We start from the raw sequence: 23,483 nt of genomic DNA, 5'->3' as shown, positions 1-23,483 counted from the left end.
GAACCATGAGTGTGGAGTAACGTTGTATCTTTCATTTAAATGAACTGTAACCTTCACCCAGGTATGTAACAGCTGTTCTCAAATGAACACGTGAAGTAAAGTTTAATATTTATAGTTTTATAATGAGTTATAATGAGAGGTGATCAACGTGAATGCTCAGGTTCCACCTTAACATGCAGACACGTTGCTTCACCATGAGCAGAAACCTTTATACAGTCTTTGGCAGAAACTCTGAAACTCTTGTTAAGTTTCTCCATCGTTGTGTACAAACTGGATAAAACGCGGGCTTGTTGTTGTTGTTCAGGAGTTGATCTGTCTCTGCCCCTGCCCCCGCCTCGACGTAAGCGTGACGTATGTGGTGCTTTTGCTCTGGCCGAACAATTTTTTGGTGCTTGAAACGAACCGGATTCCGGAGCTAAGAGGCTGCTCCGCTGCGGTGTGAAGAGGAAAACCTGGTGCTTTTCAAGCTCCAGCTCCGAACCGGCCCTGAAACACCGTTGGTGTGAATGAGGTATTTGAGTGCATTTAAGATGTTTATTTGGATTGCAGGATGATGACAGCAAAACAAGAGCTGGGTGTTTAACTGATAACTAAACAACTAACTGTGATAAAGAAATAAACCGAAATTAACTCAAAACAAACAGAAAATAAGCGAAAACACGCACATTTGAAAAACTGTGTGGCTTCCCTCTGGTGATTCCCAATCCCTAATGCTGTGCACCTGTGTCCTCCCCAAATAGTAGGCTGTACCCTGACATTGGCTGAGTCCTCGCCTATGCCCAGGTCAATTCAGTAGTATCACAGCACCTTCATATACAAATATTAAAATACATCAAATTGGCTGCAACACAGTGCCTTTCTGGTAGCTCTTACTCCCTCTTCTTTTGTTCCCAAAACACCTACCACACTCCATTCCCTCTCTGCCTCTAAAGGCCCTGACACACCAACCCGATTTTGGGAGTCAGAGGCCGTCAGAGGCTGTCGGGCATTCGCGGCGCCGTAGTCAGGTTGGTGTGTCCCGCACCGTCGACCGTGACACGCCTTATTTGGACTACCAGACCTGCAGTCGGACCAAATAATCACTCTGATTGGCTGTTCAGCTAGCAAATCAGTGCATGAGAAGCGAAGCGGAAGTGAGGGATGTAAACAAACGATTTAAGAAGGCACACACAGACTGCTATTCATTTTCATCTCATCATGGCGATCTGGAATGATGCAAACGAAGACCTGCTCATCACCTTGATCCAGGAGAGGCCAGCTCTGTATGATATTACGGAGAAAAGATACTCTTCTTCTTCTCTGACTTCCGGTTGTTGCCTCTTTTGAATGACAAATACACACTACCGCCGCCTGCTGGTAAGGAGAGTTATTGCCACTCACGTACTGAAGTCGGTGCGGTGTGTTCCCGTGCGACACATGGCCAAAACGCAGGAGAACACGGCCAGGCAACAGCCGACTTCAGCGTCGGCTAGTCCTCTGGTGACTGCTTGGTGTGTCAGGGCCTTTAACACACCGCACCGACTTCAGTGCGTGAGTGGCAATAACTCTCCTTACCAGCAGGCGGCGGTAGTGTGTATTCGTCATTCAAAAGAGGCAACAACCGGAAGACAGAGAAGAAGAACAGACCGTGATATAAACAAACAACAAATAGAGTGTGCGTTCCATTTTCACTCTCGTCCATCGAAAACATGTTTCGCGCGGCACTGGAGCTAGATTTGAGTTCTGCCCGCTCTGTATTAATGTCATGTTGACAGGTTATCATGTAGGCGTTGATAAAAGCTCATTCTAATGTTGTGTTGTGTGTGTATGAAGGTGCGAAATAAAGTTTTCCATTGCCTATCCTGCTATTTGTGTTTATTCTTTTAATCACAAAGTGATAAGAAACAATAACAATGTGCCTACATAAATGTCAGTTGCAGCCCTAGCATTAGTATTGTATATAGTAACAGCTACAACATTAAAATACTTCTAGGCAGATTGAGGAGGCTAATGGGAGAATGAACAGAGAAACATCCATCCAATAATAACTTTATTTGTATCGCACCTTTCATACAGGGGATTGCAGTTCAAAGTGCTTTACATCAGTAAGAAATAAGATATACAATCAGTGTAAAACAAGCAGCAAGAGCAAAGCATAAAGTGGGATCAAATAATGCAGATTATATATATATATACACAGTTGCAAGAAAAAGTATGTGAACCCTTTGGAATTACCTGGATTTCTGCATAAGTTGGTCATAAAATGTGTTCTGATCTTCATCTAAGTCACAACAACAGACAAACACAGTCTGCTTACACTAATACCACACAAACAATGATATGTTTTCATGTTTTTATTGAACAAAACATGTAAACATTGACAGTGCAGGGTGGAAAAAGTATGTGAACCCCTAGGCTAAAGACTTCTTCAAGAGCTAATTGGAGTCAGGAGTCAGCCAACCTGGAGTCCAATCAATGAGACAAGATTGGAGGTGTTGGTTAAAGCTGCCCTGCCCTATAAAAAATACACACCAGTTTTGAATTTGCTATTCTTAAGAAGCATTGCCAGATGTGAACCATGCCTCGCACAGAAGAGCTCTCAGAAGACCTACGATTAAGAATAGTTGACTTGCATAAAGCTGGAAAGGGTTACAAAAGTATCTCTAAAAGCCTTGATGTTCATCAGTCCACGGTAAGACAAATTGTCTATAAATGGAGAAAGCTCAGCACTGTTGCTACTCTCCCTAGGAGTGGCCGTCCTGTAAAGATGACTGCAAGAGCACAGCGCAGAATGCTCAATGAGGTGAAGAAGAATCCTAGAGTGTCAGCTAGAGACTTAAAGAAATCTCTGGCACATGCCAACATCTCTGTTGACGAATCTACGATACGTAAAACACTGAACAAGAATGGAGTTCATGGGAGGACACCACGGAGGAAGCCACTGCTGTCCAGAAAAAACATTGCTGCACGTTTGAAGTTTGCAAAAGAGCACCTGGATGTTCCACAGCACTACTGGCAAAATATTCTGTGGACAGATGAAACCAAAGCTGAGTTGTTTGGAAGGAACACACAACGCTATGTGTGGAGAATCCAAAGGGTTCACATACTTTTTCTTGCAACTGTATATATATATATATATATTAATCCCAACAGGCCACCTTGTGTATAGTTTGATTCAGTTTTAGTAGAATATAAAATACATGAATGATGAAATGAGCACAAAGTGCAGACATACTATAATTATATTGAGGTACTTGAGACTAATCCTGCAACTGTATAGTTCTGCTCCACAACAGTTAGAGAATGAAGAAACCATCACGTATGAAAGGCTCCATGTGAAAAGAGGGGCAGAAAAACGGCTTGCCCATTTACATTTCAATCTTGAACAATGAACAGCAGTAGACAGTATCTCATTTAGTATCATCATCCTGCGCTTAGCCGGAGGCCTTTGAGTGCTGAGTGTGCTTGGCCTCTCTCCGAGCGGTGCCGGTGTGGTGCAGATGGTGGATTCTGCCAGGCAGGGCTCAGCATCAAAGTGGAAGGACTCCTCGGTGGTGCTGGTCGAGGTTTCACTGCTGGTTCCACCGGGGGTTGATTCTGCAGCCACCGGACGTACAAACACTACAAAATATAATCAAGACATATTTTATCATGTATTATTATAGGTTAAGATACAAGCGTTATTGATCCCATGGTGAATTTCATAAGCTACCCAGCAGTATATAATGTAATTTCAATTAGCTCCTCCTTTACCAGCTGCAACATTAAGGTGATGAGCACATTAATAATTATAATACAATAATATATTATTCTGTTATTGTTATAGTTAACACTGTAACCACCAAATGAATGAAAATAATGTTTTTGTAAATGAAAGAAGCAAGAAACACTTATTTGTACTCAACAAATAAAATAGTTACCGTGACGGTGAGGGGCGAAGGGGCAAGTCTCCTGTACCGGGTGTACTGGGTTCGCAGAGAATCCCACTTCTTCCTCAGCTCTTTCTCTGAAGCACACAAATAAACGATGTAAGCATTGTGGCTAGTTAGCATGTCCAATTCATATCTATATGCAGTGCCAAACGGCACAGCTAGCAACAAGATAACAACAAAACACAAGGTTGAAATAACAAATTACATTTCACGTTAAGGTCACTGTACGCTGGCAAACAATAAAAAGCCAACAGTATCTGCTGAAGAGCTCAATTGATAAAAAAGATAATCTTACCTGAGAAACCAAGTTGCGTTTCAATCTCTCGCCAGAGTCCGGTTTTCACTACTCGGTTCGAGTACCTTTTCTCAGTGATGTCGTACAGAGCTGGCCTCTCCTGGATCAAGGTGATGAGCAGGTCTTCGTTTCCGTCATTCCAGATCGCCATGATGAGATGAAAATGAATAGCAGTCTGTGTGTGCCTTCTTAAATCATTTGTTTACGTCCCTCACTTCCGTTTCGCTTCTCATGCACTGATTCGCTAGCTGAACAGCCAATCAGAGTGATTATTTGGTCCGACTGCCAGACCCGATGCATGGCCGATTCAACATGTTGAATCGGCCATGCATCGGGACAGGCAGTCCAAATAAGGCGTGTCACGGTCGACGGTGCGGGACACACCAAATTGAGTTTGGGCGACAGGACACGCTTCGTCTCCCGACTTACGAAAACAGCCGAAATCGGCCTGGTGTGTCAGGGCCTTTAAACTTTAGCCTTTAGTTTTTCTCTCTCCGCTTTTGATGTCACAATGTAACAAGATATGTTCTACATCTTCTTTTACTCCACAGTTCACACACTTGTCGCTGTCACTTTTCCCCATGATATACAGTGTACCATTCAAAGTCGTGTGATTTATTCTGAGTCTAGCTATCGTGATTTCCTCCCTTCTGTTTTTTTCTTTATAAATATTATTGTAATTGTCTTTTGTACTTTGGGATAGTCTTTTTCCTTTCTGGTCTTTCTCCCACCTTTTCTGCCAGATCTCCATCCCTTTTTTCTTAATTACTGCTTTTCCTTCTCGTTTACCAAGTTGAACTGGTAATGTTATGTCCTTTTGTAGTGCACTTTTTGCTAATTTATCAGCACACTCGTTCCCTTTCACCCCTCATGTGCAGGCACCCAGCAGAACTGCAGATCTATACCGCCTCTGTGCAGTCTTAACAGGCTGCGCTCTTTTTGAAATCAATATTTTAAGGTCTGGTCTGGTCTGGTCTGGTCTGCAAGGCAAGTCAAGGCAAGGCAATTTGTATAGCACTTTTCAACACAAGGCAATTCAAAGTCCTTTACAAAAAATGAAAGACATCAAGCATTAAAAAATAAAAGCTAATAAAATAAACATTATAAATGTATACCAACTTCAACACACTATTCCTTGTTCTTAGAACCATCTGTGTACATTTTTAGGTAATTGTAGTACTTTTCGTTCAGATACATACTGTGAAGAAATATTTTAATGAGATCTGTGCATGGGAGAATGTTAGTGTTTTCCCTATGTGTCCTGTTTGTAATTTACACAGGGCAAAAGGCCAAAAGGCTCTGCTTCCCTGTGGGGGAAGTGTGACCAATTGCGCAGATGGTGTTAATAGACCATTCCTTTGTCCTTGACATGTGTGATATCGATTAGGATAGAAAGAGCGCGAATATAGGCCACTCCTATATTCTCTGTGTAGAATTGCGCTGTGTTTCTGTGTAATCCTCAGTGTTGATTTGGGATTCTCATGATGAAAGTTGTGTTAATACCATGTAAACACTCACGGCCGTGACTCTCAAATAAACTCAGGTGTTTGATATAAAGCGGGTTCCAGCTTCCATTTCTTCCATCAACATTGATGAGCAGAAGTTTCTCTCACAGATTGGCGTCACGGAACAGGATACCAAAAGATCTTCAGAGGCTGGTAAGTAAATTTCTATTTTGAGATTGGCTTACCAGCGTTTGGGATTGACGGTATTATAAATTTACCTGGAAGAACTGAGCTGCTGCAAACATTTTTTGGGTTTCTCTACTCATTTACATTTGGAGGTTAATTATAACCTCGGGAATCGGTGTCAAGGGGGACGTTGTCCTGGCCGATTTCCCCGTGATTGTTGCTGGGGCAGGTGCCTACGAGCAAGCACGGCCCATGTGAAAACTATGAGAATATTTGGGGCTAATAAATAACCTCGGAATATCGAATTTCATTGATTTCCTCTGTGTGTGATTCTCGGAATTAAATCACCGGACAATTACACACAGCAAATATTCGGAGAAACTTTTAAAGAAAGCATCAGTAAGGTGGAGTCTCTGAATTAGAAGCAATGTGGTGGATTTGTATTGAAACGAATCGCCGAATTTAGGAGATTTCAGAGGATAAATTGCCTAAATCAACAGCATTTCTGCTGAGGTGCCGATTCTCCGCCCCCTGTGGAGAGCAGCATGCAGACAAAGAGAGAGGAACTGTTACATAGGCATTATTTCCGCGACTATTACCATTTTTGAACTAAAGAAAGTGGTTAATGCGTGGTATGAGAATGTTATATGAATTGCTAAATTTAGCTGTTGTGTTTTTGGGAAGAAACGGTGAGAGAAAATTAAAGTCTATGCTTTTGGATGAAAAAAAAGCAAAGCACCACTAAAATAAGCATAGTGGTTGTTGATTTGAGAATCAGTACTAAATAGTCATTATTTCCGCGATTATTACCATTTTTGAACCAAAGAAAGTGGTTAATGCGTGGTGTGAGAATGTCATAATATGGATTTCTGAACACAACATTATGAGTAAGAAGGCTCTCATAATTAAACAAGATATTTCTCTAACCCCCTCTGAAAGTCTCCCTAATTCGGATTAAAACTAGGCTGGAAGAGTTTTTGTCACGCTGAGTTGTTGAGAGTTTTTATGTTTGTTTGTCTAATTGCAGTGTTTGTTTTATTGTACTAACCGTTAAACATGGGTAATACTGTCTCCACAAACGAGTCCGTTGATAAGAGGAAAAATGATTCACGCACCAACACACTTACAAAAAATCCTATTACAGAGAGCCATTACACGCACATGTTTTCCCCTAATATGTCGTCTGGAATTGTCGGAAGAAGCTTGGATTGGACTAAAGTTATGCCGTTCACATCGTTAATTTGTGAGCACTCACAACAGAATAGTCAGAAAGGACAGATTCTGTTTGATTGGCCGTTAACGGGCACTTTTGACATGGCCGTGTTGTGGCAGGCATTCAAATTAATTGAACATGAGGCGAATTGCTCCTGGGATGTAATGTACATGAAGGACTGCGTTAAAGCTTGGATGACTATTGCAGAAAAAAGAGGTTACGATGAGCGAAAAAATGAAAAGTCAGTTGGCACCGAGCGAGGCTCCATTGAGCTCAAAGCTCTGATTGATAGAGTTGCTAAATGCGCAGCTAGTTGTCATTTGCTTAGCCTAGAGGCTGCCTTCGATGTTAAATCAGAGAACATGTCCAGAATTAAAGAAAGACACGGAAAGGACGTCGCAGCCATTGCAAAATCAGTTATGTACGATTGGCTGAAAAGACTAGGCTATGAAGGGCCGTGTAGGCCAAAATTCAAACTCACCTCACACACACACTACTGAAAACATCTGGCCTTGCACACACACTAATGAAATCCTCTCACATTCACTACTGAACACCTCACACACACACTACTGAAAATTAAGCCTCACACACACTACTGAAATCCTCTCACATTCACTACTGAACACCTCACACACACACTACTGAAAACATCTGGCCTTGCACACACACTACTGAAATCCTCTCACATTCACTACTGAACACCTCACACACACACTACTGAAAATTAAGCCTCACACACACACTACTGAAATCATCTCACGTTCACTACTGAACACCTCACACACACACACACACACACACACACACTACTGAAAATTAAGCCTCACACACACACTACTGAAATCCTCTCACATTCACTACTGAACACCTCACACACACACTACTGAAAACATCTGGCCTTGCACACACACTACTGAAATCCTCTCACATTCACTACTGAACACCTCACACACACATTACTGAAAATTAAGCCTCACACACACACTACTGAAATCCTCTCACATTCACTACTGAACACCTCACACACACACTACTGAAAATATCTGGCCTTGCACACACACTACTGAAATCCTCTCACATTCACTACTGAACACCTCACACACACACTACTGAAATCATCTCACGTTCACTACTGAACACCTCACACACACAATACTGAAAATTAACCTCACACACACACTCCGGAAAAACATTTTACTGAAAGGTTCTCAGTAGGGAATGTGCATGTGTTTCACCTATGTGTGTGTGAGGGGATTCTTGCTGTAACGGAAGTCATTCTAATGTAACGGATGTCATTCTAATGTAACGGAAGTCAGTGGTCTCTTTGCTAGCCCCGTTAGCTTCATTAGCTCCAGGCTGCTACTCCGAAGTGTTTGTTGTGTTGATGCCTGGTGGAGTATTCTTCATTGAAATATCGCACTTATCGTATGGCTCTGCGGTTCAAACAGACCGTCCATGAATGCAGTTTATTCGGTAAGTACAATTCAAGCACTTTATTTCTTACTTGTCTTTTTATTCAGCTAACAAGCGAGACGAAGCTACATCTGTGCTAACGATGCTATCTGTAGCATACAAGTTAAAACATAATGGAGAAGTGTAAAACATTAAGAAGGATTATACTGTAAAACATAAGGCTTCTCGGTGAGGTTGGTAAAATAAGGTCAATGCTTGTACATTAGTTAGTTTGCTAGTTAGGTAACTGTATGCTGTTATTGTTAATTTAAAATAGCTATGCTCGACGATGCAGACAGCTAGCGTCACATTAGTGTTGAAGAACAGAGTACTGTATGAGATTAACCTCACTATAAGATCTGTGTATCTGAAAAATATGAATCTCACATTTCCAGTTGGTTCCAGAAATAACGTTGACGTAGATATTGCAATATGGTTTGAAACTAGCTGGAAATAAGGTCTGTGGTTGAGACGCATTTAAGAGACAGGTCACGTTTTGTTCAGCCGGATAATATCCATGTCTACCCTACTTTTATAATTTTCAAATCATAAATCTAGTTGCCAGAAGCAAAATGCTAACGGTATGCTTAAAGGAACTGCAGCTGCTTCAACGTCACGCCGATTTAAGATCCATATTCAAACATACAGATTATAAATGGTACAAGTTGAAGCGTTTGAACAGTTTGCAGGAACTTGCTTTCAAGCAGAACTTGAAAATGTACATAAATAGCTGTTAATAATGCTAACTAGCGAGCTAGCTGTGTAGATCTGCTGCACTATTTACTACAGCCTGGCTGTCCGCAGCCGACTTTATAACAGTATTAAGTGAAAACCATTCAAAATATTTTATAGAATAAATCCGTTATCCAAATCCCATAAAAACACAAGACAACCAGCAATTATACCCTGTGTCGTATTTTTGTCGGATGAATGCAAGCTGATATTGTCACTTTTTAAAAAACCTAAATAAGGGTTGTTCCCTCTTGTTTTCTCTTTGTTAGGATAATACTACAGAAAATGGGCTCCGCGGAAGGTGACACCCTTGCAAACCAAAAAAGAGAAATACAAGTATTTGTATTCCCCCCGGTCTGCACGTTTTACGTTGCTTAAGGTAAGTGAACATGAAACTATTCAGCATAACTTTCAATAATAATCTACAGTATTTATTGAGTTTTGGGATATTACTTGCATACAAATCTATAAATGCCTTAAAGTTTCTAAAACATACAATATTGCCCCTTTCACACCGGCGCCTTTTCAGCTCCGGCTCGGAGCTAGAGCCTGAAAAGCGCCGGGTTTTCCAGTTCACACCGGAGCTGCGCCGGCTCTTAGCTCCGGAATCCGCTTCATTTCCAGCTCCAAAAAATTGTCGGTCCAGAGGCAAGAGCTTTGGAGCTAAGAGGTGACGTCGCTTACGTCTCTCTTACGTCGAGGCGTGCAGGAAACTAAACCCACCTCCCATGGGTCGACTGTTATGCCTGCCTACAAGCAGTAGTGCCTATAAACACACTTTATAAAGTCAGGCAACACTAACCAGGCTTCGTGTGATTCTGTTTATTTGTGCCTTACTTTGACCATCCGTTCACTGTTATCGATCATTGTGGAGAGAGGCAGACGTGTTGTTTTGTATTATTGCAGCTATCGGATGCAAGTAGTCAGTTTAGCTTCGGTTGCTATGCTAACATCACCCGTTTTATACCAGAGAAACTTTCATAACAGCGTTGTGATACCAAACAGTGTCAATTCAGACTGACACACATTCACTTAGGCTAAGGGAACTGGGGATATGCATCAGCTGCTTGTGTGAGTCGGACAGTGAATACTTTAGAGCGGCCGTGTGCAGTGTGAGCTAACCGGGAGCTAACGGGAGAATAAAATCCCGTGGAAGAGCAGCCAGCACTGCAGCGGTCGGTAAATGCTGCAGAAACACATTAATAAACAATGAACCATGGCACTCTGGAGAAAAGTATAAGGTTGGAGAAGTCGTTATTCAATTTATTCTGGCTTCGTGTGATTAAAAGCAACACGATCATCGACCCGACGCAGTTGTTGTTGTTGTGAGCTGCCGTTGGGGGGCAAATCAGCGATGTAAACGGTGACGTCATGACGCAGCAAGGGCAGCTCTGGGGCGCCAGTGGGCGGTGTGCACAGAGCGGGAGCTGAAAAGGGAAACCGGAGCTGAACCAGAAAAGCTCCCGCTCGGAGCTAGAAACTGAAAAGCGCTGGTGTGAAAGCCGCATATGTGGTAAATTCAACAGTGGACCCAGCAAAGATTCACATTTGTGCACGATTTGCTATTGATTTGTTGCTGTTACTTAATTATACTTTTAATAAATTCAAGTCAAGCTTAGTTATATGTGATGGTAGCTATATGCTCTTACCTGTGTGCCTCCTCTGCAACCAGACTGTATTCAAACTCTTAAGTACCAGTTCTATCTACTTTAAACAATTAAAAAGACACAATCAACTACATTTATTGATATACCAATCTTTATTTTTGGGGCCTCTTCTTCTTTTAAATTAAACTTTCAGACATGAGATATTGAAATACAGTAATAGTTTTGTCTATTTAAAAAAGAATGAGCCATTCCTTACAGTTAACTTCATATTTCTTATTGTCTAAAGCATTTATGACACACACATTTCCCCCTCATATTCACAGTGTGGATCAATTGAGACAGTGTGCAGAGACTTCGGGAGAAACCTCAGCGTGACGGATGTCCTGTCTGTGGGTTTGGCTGGAGAAGGTGGAGAGGTCTTTCTCTGGGATGAGGACGTGGCCTGATGGAGGAGGACCAGGTCTGATGAAGAAACCACCTAACTGCATCTGTGAGCCCATACTGGGCTCAGCTGCCACAAACAAATGATGGTCCTGTTTGACTTTGTGTTCACAATAAAAGTGTAGTTTCTTAGTGAATGTCCTGTATTGGTCTTTAATCTGAAATCAGCTTTTCATTTTCTTCTTGCCCCTCTTGAGAAAACGGTGAGGCAGTTGTGTCCTTCAGGTATGTCCTTTCCTAACAGAAATGACAAGAAACATATGACATTATTGCAGAGCAAGTGTGTTATTTATGAAATGTTTGTTTATTTAGCGGCTGTAGAAATAATGTATTTTTTAAATGTTAATTTGTTTTTTTAATTCATCACTTTGTACTACAAAGATAATCAGATTATGAATGAACAGTCTGCAGTTAATCAACATTAAAATATCTTATTAAATAATATTCAACTGCTCGGTTGTCTCACTGCAAGAACCACTTTTACCACGTCTTTTACAGACAATATGAAGAGACAAATGGTAGCAATTCTCACAATGTAAAATAATAATTGCCTTAAATACATTGAAATGTGAAAGCTGATTATAGTTGTTACTTTATCTATTTAAACCAGAACGTTTCTCGATTCTTTGTACCTTTGAGTCCATGCTGAAGTTCACTGATGTTAGGAATAGGTCTGTCTCTCGTGGTCAGCATCCTCTGGTCTGTCTGCCGCATCACCTGGAAACTTTAAACAAACAGATATATATGTAAAGTAACAATGTGTTGGTCACAGACTTTTTTACATGCAAATGTCATGTGATAATCTTTTTGTTATCCTTAAAGAAAGTGCTGGATATCAAAGCCCTTACTGTATCTTATCAGTTGGATTGTGTATTATTGTATAGTTGTGGTCCTTTTTATTTTAGAATCGTTTTTCATGAGACAGTCAATTTAAATATTTGTCCTATGCCATATTCACATTCATTTGTAACACACACGTAAGGGTAAAAGACAAACATCTTCAACAAATGTAATGCAATGAATAAGCTTCATTGTCACAGAAGCACACATAACGTCATATCTAATATTTAAACAAATCATTTCCTTGTCCCTAAAGCATTGACTGAGCTATTTTTCGTCCTCAAATGCAGGCATTAAGTTACATGTTCATGTTCTGCTGCCACAATAAGTCGGTTTCTCCAGTGTAATGATAATAAAATGCTAAGTAAGTATTGGTAATAATATTAATAAAAACAACAACGTTTGGGTTCGTTCGTTTAATATGATGAACGTTAACCAGTGAGCTTCAATAATCAACTCCAGCTCAACAAACCATATTGCAATATCTACGTTAACGTTATTTCTGGAACCAACTGGAAATGTGAGATTCATATTTTTCAGATACACAGATCTTATAGTGAGGTTAATCTCATACAGTACTCTGCTCTTCAACACTAATGTGACGCTAGCTGTCTGCATCGTCGAGCATAGCTATTTTAAATTAACAATAACAATGCATACAGTTACCTAACTAGCAAACTAACTAATGTACAAGCATGACCTTATTTTACCAACCTCACCGAGAAGCCTTATGTTTTACAGTATAATCCTTCTTAATGTTTTACACTTCTCCATTATGTTTTAACTTGTATGCTACGGATAGCATCGTTAGCACAGATGTAGCTTCGTCTCGCTTGTTAGCTGAATAAAAAGACAAGTAAGAAATAAAGTGCTTGAATTGTACTTACCGAATAAACTGCATTCATGGACGGTCTGTTTGAACCGCAGAGCCATACGATAAGTGCGATATTTCAATGAAGAATACTCCACCAGGCATCAACACAACAAACACTTCGGAGTAGCAGCCTGGAGCTAATGAAGCTAACGGGGCTAGCAAAGAGACCACTGACTTCCGTTACATTAGAATGACATCCGTTACATTAGAATGACTTCCGTTACAGCAAGAATCCCCTCACACACACATAGGTGAAACACATGCACATTCCCTACTGAGAACCTTTCAGTAAAATGTTTTTCCGGAGTGTGTGTGAGGTTAATTTTCAGTATTGTGTGTGTGAGGTGTTCAGTAGTGAACGTGAGATGATTTCAGTAGTGTGTGTGTGAGGTGTTCAGTAGTGAATGTGAGAGGATTTCAGTAGTGTGTGCAAGGCCAGATGTTTTCAGTAGTGTGTGTGTGAGGTGTTCAGTAGTGAATGTGAGAGGATTTCAGTTGTGTGTGTGTGAGGCTTAATTTTCAGTAGTGTGTGTGTGAGGTGTTCAGTAGTGAATGTGAGAGGATTTCAGTAGTGTGTGTGCAAGGCCAGATGTTTTCAGTAGTGTGTGTGAGGCTTAATTTTCAGTAGTGTGTGTGTGAGGTGTTCAGTAGTGAACGTGAGTGTATTTCAGTAGTGTGTGTGCAAGGCCAGATGTTTTCAGTAGTGTGTGTGCGAGGTGAGTTTGAATTTTGGCCTACACGGCCCCTCATACTAGGCAAATCTCCCAGCACAGCTCAGCTAATTTCCATTTTAACAGACGCTGGGCTGCTGGAGGAAAAGCAGGCTGTAGCTCTCTGCGCACAAATAATTCCCGCGATAGGACTCTCAAATTCTGGGGCAAGAAACTCCGATGATGATTTATTAATGTCGGCTGCAGCTATCATGAATACAAATAGGTTGACATATCAGGCAGGACAGTATAGACAACGAGAAATTGACCAGCAGGAACAAAGTGCAGTGGACAGTGGAGACGAAATGCCAGATAGCAGCTCATTACACACCCCGACCTCTGGCTCCGCAACGAAAATGTTAAGCAATCCAAACACGCCGTACAGCACCAGTTTTAAGGACTATGTCCCTCATAGAATTATCACAAGACTGCGAACATCTCAGGATAATAATTCTGCTGAAACTGTGACAGCACCGAAAATACTGATAGGAGAGATTCCAGTTTATAAGCCTTGGACACCCGCTGAGGTTATGGATGTCACTAATCACGCTCCAAGTCCCACTAAAAGCCCAGATGAGTATCTGTCGTGGTTGACTAATCTCTGCTCAGTTTATAACTGTCTAGTTCATGATGTTAAACAGCTGATAATCCTAACATACAAGGCAGATTGGCCCACGTGTAGGGAGGAATTCAAATTCCCTGCCTGTACGCCTGCAGGTGACTGACCTGCGACACAGACGCGTGATACGTGGATCCAGACTGTAGCTGCTGTTGCAATCAAAGCCAAAACTCACAGATTTTTCGCTGGTGACGGCTTGCGTACAGAACCCAACAGAAACTGTCCCAGAATTTCTCCAGCGTTTCATGACAGTGTGGGATAATAATGCGGGCATTAAAAGAGAGGGCAATGATTTATTCGCCATACAGACTTTGTTACATAATTTAATCCCTGAAACAGCTCAGGCGTATATGATGGCTACCCCAGATTGGCAAATGAAAACATGGAAATTAACATTAGCAACAATACGCGCGCTGCACAGAAATCAGATATTTCTGACCCCCAGAATTGCCCAGCTGATGCAAAAGTTGCCTCAAAATACACAGGCTTATCAGAGTGCGGATAACTCCCAGCAGTTTCAGGGACAACACCGCACACAGCAGTATCAAAATCAGGGAAGATCACAGAGTTATCAAGACAAGGGCAGACAGCAGCAGAATAAAAATTGGGCGGGACAGTGCGAGCGGCGCTGGCAAGCACAGCAGGATGCACAACCCTTGCCTGCTCTCCCCCAGCCCCCCCGCCAACACCCGGCATTACTGCCTCCCCCTCCCCTTAACAGTCAATACGACAGGCAGGGGCAAAACGGTCAGCAAAGTCAATTGAACAGAAGATAGAGGTGCCATGATGAAGAAATAGGATCAAATTCACAGCATTTCCCCATTCAAGCAGCAACAATTCGCCTTTCCAATAACCCGCGTGAAGATCCGATTATGCCCGTTGATTTCAGTGGTAAGGCGGTAGACATTTTGATTGACAGCGGAGCAACATTATCAGCAGTGCGCACGAAGGAAAAAGTGTGTGAAGCAACCAATAATTTTGTTACAACAATGGGAGTTTCTGGCATTCCTATGTCAGAGCCCGTTTCAGAGAAAACTAATATTTCAATTGAAGGATCACATGTCCAACACTCTTTCATTATTTCAGATGGAAGTCCTATTAATCTAATGGACAGATATTTGCTTTGTAAATTACAAGCAACAATACATTGCACTCCGATTGTTTTTGACTATTCCTGACAGCAAAGTCTATCAAGCTGTCCAATTCATTCAATCATCTCAAGACAACCTTTATTGTTGGTCATTTCCAGATTTCAACATGATTTGTTTTCTCAACAACAGGAATTCAGAAAATTGCTAGCATTTCCCCTGTGTGTGCTTCTTTAATGTCCCTTATGCGGCCTGTATTGAATTGTCACTGCACAGCTGCTTTTAACCCATCAGATGACTATGCGCTATCAGTAAGAGGTTTTTGCAACAGCTCAGATCAGTTGGAATGTGAACAGTTTCTATTTTTAGGACCCCAGGGGTGCGCATTCCCTGTTAGGCTCACACCAAGAACACACACACACACACACACACACACACACACACACACACACACACACACACACACACACACACACACACACACACACACACACACACACACACACACACACACACACACACACACACACACACACACACACACACACACACACACACACACACACACACACACACACACACACACACACACACACACACACACACACACACACACACACACACACACACACACACACACACACACACACACACACACACACACACACACACACACACACACACACACACACACACACACACACACACACACACACACACACACACACACACACACACACACAATGTGGGGTTTGTTTGTTCAGCCCCTCCACACAGAGTCACACTCAAAGCCAATGCCAGATTGCCAGCTATCAGACAGTACAATTTACCCCATAGAGCCATTTTGGGAATTGAAGGAGTCATCCAATCTCTGCTCGATCAGGGCATGTTGAGACTGGAGGAAACTGGTTTGAGAAGTGAGACATGAAATGCTGGGTGGACATTCAAGGCAGCAGGCAGCTTGAGCCTAACCACAGCGGGGTTAATAATCCGTTCAATGACAAACGGGCCAATGTACCTGGGTGCCAGTTTGCGGGAGTCAGTCTGGAGTGGCAGATCACGGGAGGACAGTCAGACCTTCTGACCGGGCTGGTAGTCCGGGGCTGGAGTGCGATGGCGGTCTGCAAGCCTCTGGTTGGGAGCAGCAGTGCGAACGAGAGCTGCCCGAGCTTCATGCCAGACTCTGCGGGCCCGCCGAAGATGCCCCTGTACTGAGGGGACTGCCACATCCCTCTCCTGGGCGGGGAAGAGAGGGGGTTAGAACCAACAGAAGCCATGAATGGAGACATTCCTGTGGCGGAGCAAACCAGGGAGTTGTGGGCATATTCAACCCAAGGCAGGTGGGAGGCCCAGGAGACTGGATGGTGAGAAGAGACACAGCGAAGGGCTGCCTCCAGGTCCTGATTTGCACGCTCAGTCTGGCCGTTGGTCTGCGGGTGGTAACCTGATGACAGACTGGCCGACGCCCCCAATGCCTGGCAAAAGGCTTTCCAGACTCGAGAGGCAAATTGCGGACCCCTGTCAGAAACAATGTCCAGAGGAATGCCATGCAATCTAAAAACATGCTGGGTGATTAGTGTAGCAGTCTCCAGAGCAGAAGGTAGGGGAACGAAGTGTACGGCCTTGGAAAAGCGGTCAACAATCGTCAGGATAACTGTATTTCCTTCCGATGGGGGAAGACCCGTCACGAAGTCCATGGCGATGTGAGACCAAGGCCGATGAGGAATGGGAAGAGGGCGGAGAAGACCAGCAGGGGCGCGGTGGGATGCCTTACTGCGGGCGCATATGGAGCAGGCGGCGACATACTTCTTGGCGTCAGAGGACATGGAGGGCCACCAGAAGCGTTGTTGGATGAGGCCTAGAGTCCGAAGTGCTCCTGGATGGCAAGCTATCTTAGAATCATGTCCCAACTGGAGCACTGAAGATCTGGCGTGCGGTGGAACGAACAGCCGACCCGGTGGCAACCCTCAGGAGCTGGATGGTCCTCTTGTGCCTCCAGGACCACCCTCTCAACCTCCCACCTGGCTACTCCCACCACACAGGAGGATGGAAGAATGGTTCCTGCGGATGGCTCCTCAACCGGAGGAGCGAACTGACGTGACAGGGCATCTGCCTTGATGTTCCGTGAGCCTGGCCGATAGGTGAGGGTGAAGCTGAACCGGCCCAGAAAAAGTGCCCATCGAGCCTGGCGAGAGTTGAGCCTGCGAGCAGAACGGAGATAAGCTAAGTTTCTGTGGTCCGTCCATACCACAAACGGATGAGTTGTGCCTTCAAGCCAGTGCCTCCATTCCTGCAGGGCTAAGACTACTGCCAGAAGCTCCCGATTTCCCACATCATAGTTTCTTTCTGCCGGGGAGAGCCGGCGGGAAAAGAAGGTGCAGGGATGCAACTTCTGGTCGGAGGCTGAGCGCTGGGAGAGGACTGCCCCTACACCAGTGTCGGAGGCATCCACTTCGACCACGAAAGGGGCTGAAGAATCAGGGTGAGATAACACAGGAGCAGAGGAAAACAAACACTTCAACATAGCAAAAGCAGCCTCAGCTTCAGATGACCACACAAAGGGAACTTTAACTGAGGTGAGCTTGGTGAGTGGGGCGGCTGCTCGACTATAGTCACGAATAAACCTGCAGTAAAAGTTGGCAAAACCAAGAAACCTTTGGAGTTGCTTTCTCGTTGTAGGAGTGGGCCATTCGGCCACTGCCATGACTTTGGCAGGGTCGGCTCTGACCTGTCCCTTCTCTACCACAAAACCCAGGAATGAAACAGAGGAAACATAAAAGGCACACTTCTCAGCCTTAACATAAAGTCTGTTCTCCAGGAGTCTCTGCAGCACCAACCTCATGTGTTGGACATGTTCTTGGGGGTCACGAGAGAAAATGAGGATATCATCAAGATACACAAAGACAAATCTGTTAAGCATATCACGAAGGACATCGTTAATGAGTGCCTGAAACACAGCAGGGGCGTTAGTTAACCCAAAAGGCATAACTAAATATTCAAAATGTCCCAGGAGCGTCTTAAACAGTCTTCCACTCGTCTCCCTCCCTTATCCTAACTAGGTGGTAGGCATTTCGGAGGTCCAACTTAGAGAAGATGGTGGCTTGATGGAGGAAACCAAAAGCTGAGTCTATGAGCGGAAGAGGATACTTATTCTTTACAGTAATGTCATTCAAGCCCCTGAAATCAATACAGGGGCGTAGAGTCTTATCCTTCTTGTCAACAAAAAAAACCCTGCCCCCAATGGAGAGCGAGAAGGGCGAATGAGACCAGTAGCAACAGAGTCAGTGATACAAGTCTCCATGGCCTCCCTCTCCGGCTTGGAGATATTATAAAGTCTGCTCGAAGGCAAGGGAGCACCGGGGAGCAAGTCAATGCCACAGTCATAAGGTCGATGAGGTGGTAGAGACAGGGCACGATCCTTGCTGAAAACCTCCTGGAGGTCATGATACTCAGAGGGAACTGACGTGAGGTCAACAGGTCTGGGGGGAACAGGTTTTGAAGTAACAGTGGTGGGTATGGCAGAGTGTAAACAGTGAGAGTGGCAGAACAAACTCCAATTGACGATGGATAAGGTGGCCCAGTCTATGTGTGGGTTGTGGAGTTTAAGCCAGGGGAGACCTAACACCAGCAGAGAAAGGGGTGTGGGAATGAGATAAAGGGAAATGGTCTTGTGATGATTACCTGAGAGTAACAATGACACTGGGGCAGTACGGTGAGTTACACGGGCAAGAAGCCTACCATCAAGAGAAAAAATGTTCTTGGGCTCGGGAAGGAGTTCTGAGGGGAGATTAGACCGGAAAACCAGGTCAGAGTCAATCAAATTTTCATCAGCCCCTGAATCAACTAAGACTTGGAGAGGAAGGGAAACTTGAGAACTAGAAACCGTACCCTTTAACTGGAGACGATTAGCGTGGGAAGGGGAGACAGAAGTATGGCTCACCAGCGCCCCTCCCCCGGCTGCTGAGCCTGCTCTTTTGGCCGAGCGGAACAGTTGGCTCGAATGTGGCCAGCCTGACCACAGTATATGCAGAGCCTCTGGAGGAAACGGCGTTCCCGTTCAGCAGGTGAAAGCCTCATTCTCCCCAGCTGCATAGGCTCCTCTGGGCTTAGGGATGAGGAGACGGTGGGTGGGTCCCGGTAGGAGAAAGGCTCCAGGCATTGGTTAGGAGGTGCAGACTGTCCAGGCGGACGTGGTGACTTGGGTTGGGAAAAGGGGAGAGGGAATCTCTGCCTATCTGTTCTCTCCGTACGCCTCTCACGGAGGCGATTATCTAAGCGAATGGCCAAAGAAATTAACTCCTCAAGGGACGAAGTCTCATCTCGAGCAGCTAGCTCGTCCTTTAACTGGTCGTTTAATCCACGGGAAAAAACTATCTGTAGAGCCGTCTCATCCCACCCGCTCTCTGCTGCGAGAATGCGGAAATCAATTGAGTAAGTGGAGACTGACTCAGAACCCTGGCGTAAAGAAAGGAGCCGATTACCGGCCTCCTTACCCTGAAGCGGGTGGTCAAAAACTCGATACATCTCGGTCTCAAACACAGGAAAGGAGTTATAGATAGGTGGGTTACTCTTGGCTATGGCTACCGCCCATGCAGCTGCTTTACCCGATAACAAACTCATAACGAAAGCTACTCTAGTTCTGTCAGAGGAGTAAGTTAAAGGCTGCTGATCAAAAACTAGAGAGCACTGGTGAAGAAACTGACTGCATGTCCCTGAATCACCTGCATACCTCACAGGGGTGGGGATGAATGGTTCACGGGGTTGGCCGGGATAAATGACTGAAATCTCAGGAGCTGGAGGCGGTGGCGCAGGAGCTGGAGCCGTCAGAGTGTTGAGCTGGGTGAAAGACTGGTCCAAGCGGCCGCTGAGTTGAGTGAAACCGGTATTAAGGTTGTGGAGGGATTCCATGATACTTTGTAGGGCTTGTTCGTGCTGCCCCACACGAGCTCCCTGTGTCGAAATAGCTTGCTTCAATCTCTCAGTCTCTGCGGGGTCCATGCTTTGGCCAGATAATTCTGTTACGGCCTATAGAATTTTGGACCCCAAAGCAAAAGACTGGAGAGAGATGGTCAATAAACAAAAAGCTTTATTCAAGCAGAGAACAAAAAATACGGCAGTGGAGTCAGGAAGTTGGCTGGCAAAAATCCAAACAATAAATCCAAACAACGAGGAGAGCAGCGAGACACACCAGAGGGTCGAAACACAGAGGAATTATCTGGCAGGGAAGTGGCATGAGGACCGGGCTTTTATATCTACAGGTGAAGAGGTGAGTGGAAACAGGTGTGCCTCGTCTGCTACTGGGAGGAGCCAGCCAACTCCCTGTCACACACCAGCCCTGCAGAGGAAAACAGAGAAGAGAGGGGTGAGACAGGAAATAGCACACAAAAGCACACAACAAAAATACAACTAAACAGAATCATAACAGTCACACTCCCATTCTGCCCATACCTAAACACAATCGCCCTGATTTTGTCCAAGATTTGCAAGCTATTAACGCTATTGTCATTCCAACAGCTCCTATAGTGCCTGACACTAATTCAATTCTTGCATCATTACCGTCAGATTCGAAATGTTACACAGTAATCGATTTGTGTTCAACATTTTTCTCTGTTCCTCTGCATCCAGACAGCCAGTATCTGTTTGCATTTACTTTTAAAGGTAAACAAATCACATACACGTGCCTCCCACAGGGGTATGTTGAGTCGCCTACTGTGTACGCTGCAGCTGTTAAGAGAGATCTGGACACTTTGGTCCTTACAGGAGGTAGTACCTTGCTTCAGTACGCAGATGACCTGTTGTTAGCTTCTCCCAACATGGACGCATGTCGCATCGACTCCATTCTGCTCATGAAAAGACTTTCTGAATCCGGACACAGAGCATCCCTAGCTAAGTTGCAGTACTGCCAGACTGAGGTCACATACCTGGGTCACATTCTGAGGGATGGACACCGACTCCTCTCACCAGCAAGGATTTGCCTTTTGAACAAAGTGGCACCACTCCGCACAAACGCCGTCAGCGCTGAGACGTGATCCACCTTTGCTGAGTTCCGGATGTGAGCCACGTTCAACCTCATCCACTACAGCGGACCCGAGTTCCACTAAAGGCTCGTCGGGAAGGGTTTCAGGAGCCACTCCACACTGGGCGAATCACTTCTGGGATCCTAATTTTGCCCGCCAAGTGGATTTAGCACGAGAGGGAGCAACTCTTGCAGAGATAAAGAGTCGGAAGTGTGGTCCGGGCTCTCCTCTCGCCGCCCTTCTCGCCGCTCCTCATACCGCGTATCGCCGCTCCTCTTGCCGCTCCTCTTGCCGCTCCTCTTGCTGCTCCTCTTGCCGCTCCTCACACCGCGTATCGCTGCTCCTCTCCACGCCTGTGCTCCCGGCGGAGATGTAAAGTGGATTAAACAGCCGGTGTAACGCGGTGGGATTACCTTCTCGACTCTGCTGTGCTGCTGTAGCTGAGGCCTGCTCCACCTTGCTCCGGGAACAGCGTGGATACTGTTGTGCTGGACTGGGAGAATGGCGGGTGTCGTGTTTCTGCTGTGCCTTTTCTTGGATGTACTGGACAAGGAGAAGATCGCTAGTCGTCCTGAAAAATCTACTGGATTCGGGTATGTTCTGCCGCCCGCAGTGGACATCCCCTGTACAGTTTCGGAGGTTTTGCACAAACAATTGCTGGTTGCACTGTCGCGGACATTCATTTCGGAAAATGTTTGTCTTTCTCACATGCCTGCCATGATGGTCCTTCAGAATTGTTTTTTAAACTCTAATCTCACTTTCGCGAAGTTTGCTGGTGACTCTAGATCAACTGACAATGTATGTGTGTTGATTAAGAGGAAAAGGTGCCTGGTATTTTTATTGTTGTTACTATCTGGAAATGTACAGCCAAATCCAGGTCCACCGAGCAGTATTAGTCAAATAGCTACTCCTGCTGATTTTATATCTAGATCTGGGCTAGGTTTAATTCATTTAAATGTGCGTAGTCTGTTACCTAAATTAGATTTTGTCCGTATTTGGGCGAGTTCGACTGATGCTGATGTCATTGTCTTATCAGAAACGTGGCTAGATAAATCCATTTTGGCCTCTGACATTTACATAAATGGTTACAGTGTATATCGTACTGACCGGCCTAAAAAAGGTGGTGGCGTTGCCATTTATGTGAAAAATAAGTTTTGTGTAACTAATATGGTTTCCAAATCTGTTGGTAAACAGCTAGAATTTTTAGCCGTGAATATTGAGGTAACAAAGGGTCAACAGCTCATGGTGGTGGGCTGCTACAGGGCTTCTTCGGCTGTCAAGGACTCTTTATCGTCTTTGGCAAAACTGTTATCGCAACTTTCCTACAAGGAAATAGTGCTGCTTGGTGATTTTAATTGGGACTGGTTAACTTCTGTGTCAGAGGATTTTAAAAACCTGTGTACCTCATTGAATTTTACCCAGATTATAGACAGTCCTACTCGCCCAAATATTAAGTCCCCAAACAAATCCTCCTTAATTGATCTAATTTTAACAAATGTTCCACATAAATATTCTTCTGTGGGAGTATTTGCTTATGATGTGAGTGACCACTGTGTTGTAGCCACAATTAGGGACACTAAGGTCCAAAAGGTTAAACCATGTGTCATCACAAAGAGAGACAAAAAACACTTTGTGGAGCAGGGTTTTGTGCATGATCTGTTTGATTTTGATTGGGGTAGAATCAATTTGTGTGCTGATGTAGAAACTGCATGGTCTTATTTTTATCTTGGTTTTATGAAAATTATAGATAGACATGCACCTCTGCGTAAATTCAGAGTGAAGGGACGAAACAATCCCTGGTTTTCTGCTGAGCTGTCCAGTCTCCTTCATGAGAGAAATAATGCTTGGGCTAAGGCTAGGAAATCAGGCTCAGAGGTAGAATGGCTACGTTTTAGACAGCTAAGAAATAGCTTCACATCCCAAATAAAAAGTGCTAAATCAAAGTACTATTTGTCGGTTACCACAGAAAACCTGAATAACCCTAGGAAATTTTGGAAAGCCATAAAATCGATTTCCACTGGTGATATCCCAAATGAGCTACCTCCGTGCC

General features: G+C 44.2%; 2 long non-coding RNA genes across 2 annotated transcripts; one reads left to right on the top strand and one right to left on the bottom strand.

The window, feature by feature from the left end:
* The first annotated feature begins 8,302 nt into the window (after positions 1-8,302).
* Positions 8,303-11,422, top strand: LOC117453310 (uncharacterized). Its single transcript, XR_004552883.2, has 3 exons — positions 8,303-8,526; positions 9,507-9,616; positions 11,168-11,422. It is a non-coding gene; the product is annotated as an uncharacterized lncRNA (long non-coding RNA).
* LOC139434590 (uncharacterized) lies at positions 10,978-13,207 on the bottom strand. Its single transcript, XR_011643911.1, has 3 exons — positions 13,013-13,207; positions 11,918-12,009; positions 10,978-11,522 (listed from the first exon to the last, which is right to left on the bottom strand). It is a non-coding gene; the product is annotated as an uncharacterized lncRNA (long non-coding RNA).
* Between the last annotated feature and the right edge of the window lie 10,276 nt (positions 13,208-23,483).

The sequence above is a fragment of the Pseudochaenichthys georgianus genome, chromosome 10 (assembly GCF_902827115.2).
Source record: "Pseudochaenichthys georgianus chromosome 10, fPseGeo1.2, whole genome shotgun sequence".
In the NCBI taxonomy this organism is placed as follows: Eukaryota; Metazoa; Chordata; class Actinopteri; order Perciformes; family Channichthyidae; genus Pseudochaenichthys; species Pseudochaenichthys georgianus.
This window is presented reverse-complemented; position numbering and strand designations above follow the sequence as displayed.